Source organism: Elephas maximus, chromosome 7 (assembly GCF_024166365.1).
Source record: "Elephas maximus indicus isolate mEleMax1 chromosome 7, mEleMax1 primary haplotype, whole genome shotgun sequence".
In the NCBI taxonomy this organism is placed as follows: Eukaryota; Metazoa; Chordata; class Mammalia; order Proboscidea; family Elephantidae; genus Elephas; species Elephas maximus.
The window spans coordinates 136331229-136339072 of record NC_064825.1 but is presented as its reverse complement, the minus strand read 5'-3'; the positions used below and the strand labels follow the sequence as shown (position 1 = coordinate 136339072).

The window sequence follows — 7844 nt, the reverse complement described above, 5'->3', positions numbered from 1 at the left end:
ATTCAGTAAAGGCTTGTACTTCCCCGACCCGAGTCTTGCTAGCCTGAGGGGACCCAGGTATTCTGTGTAGGAGGGAGGGTGTTCCTGGCTCAGAGCCAGGATAAACAGCTCTAGGATAAACAAATAAGCTGGGGGTGGGTGGGGGTGGGGCGGTGGCTAGCTGTCCCGGAAGGAAGCGCTGGGAGCACAGGGGTTATTTGGGGCTGGGGCTTGGTGAGGCCCTTCCTCTTTCACTGTCCCAGGCTGGGCCTCAGAGAGAGTAACCTGGAAGGGAACCACAGCCCTGGGAGATAGAGAGCCAGGTGAGCAATGGAGCAGGGATGAGGGTCCTGCTGGGCCTGAACTCACTCAATGTCTCTAAGGTAGGAGCCTGGGTCAGGGGACTCAGTCCAGGAGGGAGCCAGAAGGCTGAGGGGGCCTGGGAGAGTTGGCCATACAGAGCTTGGCTCCTGGCGGGGGCCGGGAGGGCAGCAACACACCCTGCAGCGCCTGGGACCCTTGGAGGTGGGAGGTTGTCAGTTGCTAGACAGAAAAACTCCCTGGGGCAGGTGGGATGCCAGGCTTGCCCCTCTCCAGGCTCAGGTCGAGCCCAGGGTAGAGGAGGGAGGGAGGGTGGCCAGGTGTGCTCTGTGCTCATGTCCCTCCTCTTCCCAGCCCCGGGGGGTGGGGGGTGAGAGTGGGGGTGGGGGTCACCGCCTGCATCTGGCAGGTGAACTGGGAGTGCCCAGGGCCTGAAGAAGAGAACTTTAGCTCCTACGTTCTGGGTGGCCCCTGGCCAGGCCAAAGCTGGTATCAGTACAGACAGCCTGGTGTGGTGTCCTCGTGCCCCCTTCTGGGAGCTTCTAGTGGGTGGATGGGTGGGCCATGATTATTTTATAACCCTAACGGTCGTTTTTCTTTGCAATGTGATCACTTAAAACCGTGGGTTCTGCCAACCACCGGGTGGGGGGTCCCCACCCTAGAGGCAGCCACTGCCTCTTCAGCCTAGGTTCTCTGCAACCTGTATCTGAGGTTCTAACCCCCCTCCCCACTTTGGGGATCTCCCTTGGGAACTCCCAGCAAGGGCCGTCAGTCCCACACCTGGGTCAGCTCAGATGCGGTGCCTCCTGGGGCGACCAGGAGGGCTCAGGTGCTGATGGATGGGGGCGGCAGCGGCGCGGGGAGGCGGCAGCTGCGGGACCCAGCGCCAGGCTGGGCGCGTTGACGGTCACATGGGCAGGGGTGACGGCTCCACGGGGCTGGGCGCCGGCGGTGGCTGAGTGCCAGGCGGGGACTGAGGTGCAAGCTCAGGGTTCCCGCTGGGCACCGTCCCCGCCCCCGCAGCTGCGCTGTCTCGGGGTCCCGGGGCTGACAGGGACCTCAGAGCGGCGCCAAGGCCGCCGGTCCGGGACTGGGGGCCTGGCTGGACTGGCGCAGCGGTCGGAAGTCCGAGGGGGCGGGCTCCAAGGTCCGCGCGTGCCCTCTGCTGCTCGCAGGCTGCAGTGCGGGTCCGACCGCTTGAAGGAGGCTGGCATTTTTAATTCATCCTTCAGGTGCGAAAAGAAGGTAGGACGTGTAGGAAACATCTGTTCATGCCATTACAGCTCCCACAGCCTGACCTTTTGAAAAATAAATTAGACATAGTTAACTCACAATGAAATTCACTCTTCAGGTGTTCAGGCAGGCAAGCGTGGACCACGGCGTCCACTCGTGTGATAGCCGCCCCTAAGGAGACCCTGACACACACGTTAGTCTGTCGACTCCACCGCAACTGGCGATGGCAGGTGCAGCTCCAGGGAGGCAGGAGTGAGGGAAAACGCATCGTGAGTCAGGAAAGAAGGGAAGAAAAGCAAGCATTCTCTTCCCCAGCTCCCTAGACTCTCAAACAATTGCGGCTGGTGGCTTGTCTCCACCAGCAGCCCCAGGGAACCCTCGTGAAGGCAGGGCATCTCAGAGCAGTCTGGAAGGAGGAAGAAGGGCAGACAGTCTATTTGCGGCTCCACTCTGTCTTCCACTCTCTTTGGTCAGAGTTGGCCTCATGGGGCATTAACTTGCCTGCACTTTTGTGTTGGTTACCTGGCCCCTCTGGGCAGCCGTTGGAGCGGGATGCAGGAGGTTGTTGCTGGAGGTGTGAAGCCTGGCCCTCCCTGGAAAGGAGGCAAGGCGCCGAGGGCGGGAGTGGGTGGCCAGGCAGATGAGGGATCCTGTACAACAGACATTGTTCTTTTAGCGATGTCTGACTTTAAAGCAACTAGTCTAGAATTTCCCAACCTGGACTAGTTGCTCTCCAGGCTTGGCTGCAAAGCTGCCATCCAGGAATCTCCCTGGACCACAGCCTGGGGGTTCACTTAAGCATCTGCATCTCAAAGAACCATACAAGTTTGCAGTTTCCGTTCTCCCCTGGCCCTGTCCTACCCTTGCCAGGGTTTAAGACCTCCATGCTGCCTAGGATGGAAAGACCTTGACCCCACACTGACCCTCCTTTTCCTTGAAGGTCGTCCAGTCAGGATGTTGTTGTTAGGTGCCATCAAGTTTGCTCTGACTCATAGCAACCCTATGAACAACAGAATGAAACACTGCCTGATCCTATGCTGTCTTCACGATTGTTGGTATGTTTGAACCCATTGTTATAGCCACTGTGTCAATCCGTCTTGTTGAGGGTCTTCCTCTCTTGCGCTGACCCGCTGTTTTACGAAGCATGATGTCCTTCTCCAGGGATTGGTCCCTCCTGATGAGATGTCCAAAGTAAGTGAGATGAAGTCTCACTGTTCTCGCTTCTAAGGAGCCTTCTGGCTGTACTTCTTCCAAACCAGGTTTGTTTGTTCTTCTGGCAGTCCGTGGGGTATTCAATACTCTTCGTCAGCACTGTAATTCAAACGCATCAATTCTTCTTCCGTCTTCTTTTCCCGTCCAGCTTTTGCATGAATATGAGGCGATTGAAAATACCATAGGTTGGGTCAGGTACGCCTTAGCTATCAAGTTACATTTTTGTTTTTTTAACACTTTAAAGAGACCTTGCAGCCGATTTGCCAAATGCAATACATCATTTGACTTCTTGGCTGCTGCGCTATGGCTGTTGGTTGTTGATACGAGAAGAATGAAATCCTTGGCAACTTCAGTCTCTTTCCGGTTTATCATGGTGCCGTGTAGGTGCAGGGCAGGTGGTGGCGCCTGGGGAGGGATTCATTCCAGGGCAGCCACCTGTTCTCAGCTCCTCCAGTAGAGGGCGCTTGACCTGCATGAGGCCACTGGCTCAGTAGTGGCCCTCTTGGTTTCAAGGGTGACCCTGTGCCCACTTGGAGTCTCCCAGTGCTCCATCTGTGGTCCCTAGCTCCTCAGTGCCCTCTGTATTCGTCTCATCTTTAGAAACTTCCTTTTCACAGCCAGATTCACAGGGAATTATGGTTGGGTTGCTTTGGAGAGGGTGTCTTGCTCCTTTCCTGGGGTTGGGCTCAGGCTGCAGAGACTGGTCTCATGTGGGGGGCCTTTGGGTCTCAGGTCATCATGGGTGTTCCAGCCAGAAGGTTGGAGGAACCTTCCTCATCACAGGTCAGCAGGCAGTCTCTGGGCAAGGGGCTCACCCCCGGGCTGAGGTCATTCGTGATCCAACCAGGTGGAGCAGCCCCAGCCCTCCGGCTCCGAATAGCTCCCCCAATGCATCCATGGGGTTTGGTCAGCCTCAGGGACATCTCCCCAGGCTGACATAACGTGGTCATTGAAATAATTCAAAGGGGCAAACCTGCATGGCAGCCTGAAGGGCAGTCAAGCATGAGATGGCCTGGCTGTGGCCACCACCGCCGGGAGCTTGACCTCTCTTCCCTCTCAGGACACAGGCCACCGCCAGCTCTGGGTGCTCCGCAGGGTCTGTGGACCCAGACAGTGGCGTCACTAGGGTTGGTGTCACCCTGTACTCATGGTGTCACGCCCCATGGACCTCATCCCCTACTGGATCGTACAGAATCCTCAGTCATGTTTTTTGTACTAAGGTCAATCCTACATGGTAATTCCTGTACATCACTCCTTCTTTTCCTCTAATTACTACTTTGTTCTCAAAAAAAGTTATTGTTACAGGTTCACAAATACTAATTACTACTTTATTGTAGTTAAAACAGCAGAAAATTTTACAAAATCAGAGACTATAAGAACATGGGCAATGAAAACAACGACCCGCGCTTTTGGCGCACGCAGATGAAACTGCCTGATTCGAAGCGTCACTGTAATTGGCTGATAGTGGCAGCTCTGACCGGAGCGCATTAGAAGGTTCAAAAAGTAAATTAGCATAGAGTTTTAGCCTTGTAGACATATTGATACACGTAAGCTGGGCTTATAAAAGATGTTTTTGTTGTTAAAACTAACTGCAGGGATATTTTTTATAAAATATAACAAATTTCTGCTGAAACTCTGTAGAAAAATGTTATAGACAGTTATTTTGTGTCACCCGGTGTGGTCCACACCCCCTCTACCCCTTTAGTGATGCCACGGACCCCTTCTGTCCTCCCACTACTGGCCTGAGTCTCTGTTCTTGTACAAGGACACGTTGCCCTCAGGGATGGTCTTGGCTGCGATTTTCAGAAAAGGACGAAGTTCACTTTCCTCCCCAAACCTGTTGATGTTCAGTTGAGTCCTCCTCATGGCAAACCTTGTATGTGCAGAGTAGAACTGTGCTCCACGGGGTTTTCAAAGTTGGACACTTCGGAAGCAGATTGCACTTCTGGGTGGGTTTGAACTGCCAACCTTCTGGCTACTAGTTGAGTGCTTAACCATTTGTGCTGCCCAGGGACTCCAGGGGGCCCTTATCCCTGTCCTCCACCCCGTGGGAGAGGTGGCAACAACCATTTGGATGGCTTGTTTCAGTCTTCCTCTTGCTGCTCAGCTTCTAACATGGACTCGACTCACATTCATTAACAGGCAGGACAGCGGGGGACCAGTTATTTCCTCCTCCGCTTCCCACCTTACCCCCACTAGGGTGAGAACATTCACTACCAGCTTCCAGGGAATTTCCTCACATCCCTGAACTCAGCCTGAGGGGCACCCTTTTTCTCTCCCCAAAGGCCATTGTCCATCTCAGCCCCTTGCTTGCTGGACCACTGACATAGAAGCTGCAAGCAGACAAGGAGACTCAGCGGATCAGAGCAAGGCAGTTTATTGCTCACAGCACAGCGAACAGCAGGCGGCAGCATGTCGGTTTCCACAGGGAGATGCCGTCACCCACATGTGGCTGCAGGGACAGGAGTGCTGTATCTGAGGGGCTGGCCCCTCAAGCTCTTGGCCCCCCTCCCCTCTCCTCTCGCAGCCCTCCCCTCCCACCCTCCCCAACCTTCTCTCCATCTGTTTCCGAAAACTAGCCAATGACAATCTTATGGAGCACAACAAAATATTGTTCAATATAGTGCTGGGAGATGAGTCCCCAAGGTTGGAAGGCACTCAAAATACACAGTGGCCGCAACAATGGACTCAAGCATATCAATGATCATGAAGATGGCACACGAACGGGCAGTAGTTCCTTCTGTTGTACATGGGGTCATCTGAGTCAGATTTGACTTGACAGCAGCTAACAGCAGCAGCAACAACCACAGGTATTTACGAGACGTGGCCAAATAGTCCTCCAAAGTGGTCATCCCCATCGACGCTTCCAGCCAGGTCCTGTTTCTCCACATCTTCACTCAAACTTAGAATTGTCAGACTCAACACTTGCCAGGCTGATGAAACAGGGTGTTATTGTGGTTGACTCTTGTGTTTCCCTGGTTACTTGTGATGCTTTCCATTTACTGACTTGTCATTAGTCTCTTTTGTTAACTACCCTCTTCATATCCTTTGCCCACTAAGCTAAATCAGGTTGCTATTTTTATTGATTCCTGAAGCTCTTTGCCCCCACACGTCTGTCAGTTTGTAGTACTGTGGGGGGTTGCGTGTTGCTGTGATGCTGGAAGCTATGCCACCAGTATTCAGATACCTGCAGGGTCACCCATGAAGGACAGGTTTCAGCGGAGCTTCCAGACTAAGACAGAATAGGAAAGAGGACCTGGAAGTCTACTTCTGAAAAGCATTAGCCAGTGAAAACCTTATGAATAGCAGCGGAACACTGTCTGATATAGTGCTGGAAGATGAGCCCCCCCGGTTGGAAGGCACTCGGAAGATGACTGGGGAAGAGCTGCCTCCTCAAAGTAGAGTCAACCTTGATGATGTGGATGGAGTCAAGCTTTCGGGACCTTCATTTGCTGATGTGGCACGACTCAAAATGAGAAGAAACAGCTGCAAACATCCATTAATAATCGGAACCTGGAATGTATGAAGTATGAATCTAGGAAAATTGGAAATCGTCAAAAATTAAATGGAACACATAAAGATCAATATCCTAGGCATTAGTGAGCTGAAGTGGACTGGTATTGGTCATTTTGAATCAGACAATCATATGGTCTACCACAGCAGAAAGACAACTTGAAGAGGAATGGTGTTGCATTCATTGTCAAAAAGGACATTTCAAGATCGATCCTAAAGTACGATGCTGTTAGTGATAGGATAATATCCATATGCCTACAAGTAAGATCAGTTAATACGACTATTATATAAATTTATGCACCAACTACTAAATTGAAGATTTTTACCAACTTCTGCAGTGTGAAATTCATCGAACAAGCAATCAGGATGCATTGATAATTACTGATGATTGGAATGTGATACCAAGGAGAAGGAGGATCGGTAGTTGGAAAATATGGCCTTGGTGATAGAAATCATGCCAGAGATTGCATGATTGAATATTGCAAGACCAATAACTTCTTCATTGCAAATGCCTTTTTCACCAACATAAATGGTGACTGTACACATGGACCTCACCAGATGGAATACACAGGAATCAAATCGACTGTATCTGTGGAAAGAGACAATGGAAAAGCTCAATATTATCAGTCAGAACAAGGCCAGGTGCCGACTGTGGATCAGACAATCAATTACTCATATGCAAGTTGAGGTTGAAACTGAAGAAAATCAGAACAAGTTCACAAGAGCGGAAGTATGAACATGAATATATCCAACCTGAATTTAGAGACCATCTCCAGGAAAGATTTGATGTGTTGAACACTAATGACTGAAGACCAGAGAAGGTGTGGAATGACATCAAGGACATCATACATGAAGAAAGCAAGAGGTCGTTAAAAAGACAGGAAAGAAAGAAAAGACCAAAATGGGTGTCAGAAGAGACTCTGAAACTTGCTCTTGAACTCCAAGTAGCTAAAGCAAAAGGGAAAAATGATGAAGTAAAAGAGCTGAACAGAAGATTTCAATGGGCGGCTCGAGAAGACAAAGTATTATAATGACACATGCAAAGGCCTGGAGATAGAAAACCAAAAGAGAAGAACACGCTCAGCATTTCTCAAGCTGAAATAACTGAAGTAAAAATACAAGCCTCGAGTTGCAGTACTGAAGGATTCTATGGGGAAAATATTAAATGACAAAGGAAGCATCAAAAGAAGATAGAAGGAACACACAGAGTCACTATACTAAAAAGAACCGGTGGACGTTCAACCATTTCAGGAGGTAACATATGGTCAGGAACCGACGGTACTAAAGGAAGAGGTCCAAGGTGCACTGAAGGGATTGGCGAAAAACAAGGCTCTTGGAATTGATGGAATACCAACTGAGATGTTTCAACAAATGCATGCAGCACTGGAAGTGCTCACTCATCTATGCCAAGAAGTTTGGAAGACAGCCACCTAGTGAACTGACAGGAAGAGATCCAGATTTATGCCCATTCCCAAGAAAGGTGATGCAACTGAATGCTGAAATCATTGAACGATATCATTAATATCACACACAAGCAAAGTTTTGCTGAAGACCATTCAAAAGTGGCTGCAGCAGTGTATTGACAG

At 50.7% G+C, this 7844-nt stretch overlaps 1 long non-coding RNA gene across 2 annotated transcripts in view; it reads left to right on the top strand.

Annotated features, from left to right (window-relative positions):
• Positions 1-241: 241 nt before the first annotated feature.
• The window catches only part of LOC126081211 (uncharacterized), a 70963-nt gene continuing 63360 nt past the window's right edge, over positions 242-7844 (top strand). The window contains exon 1 of one of the 2 annotated variants that reach the window (XR_007518319.1): positions 242-302. This is a non-coding gene — a long non-coding RNA (uncharacterized LOC126081211). Of the gene's footprint in view, positions 363-7844 lie in introns of both variants that reach the window. The other variant, XR_007518318.1, reaches the window with a different exon arrangement.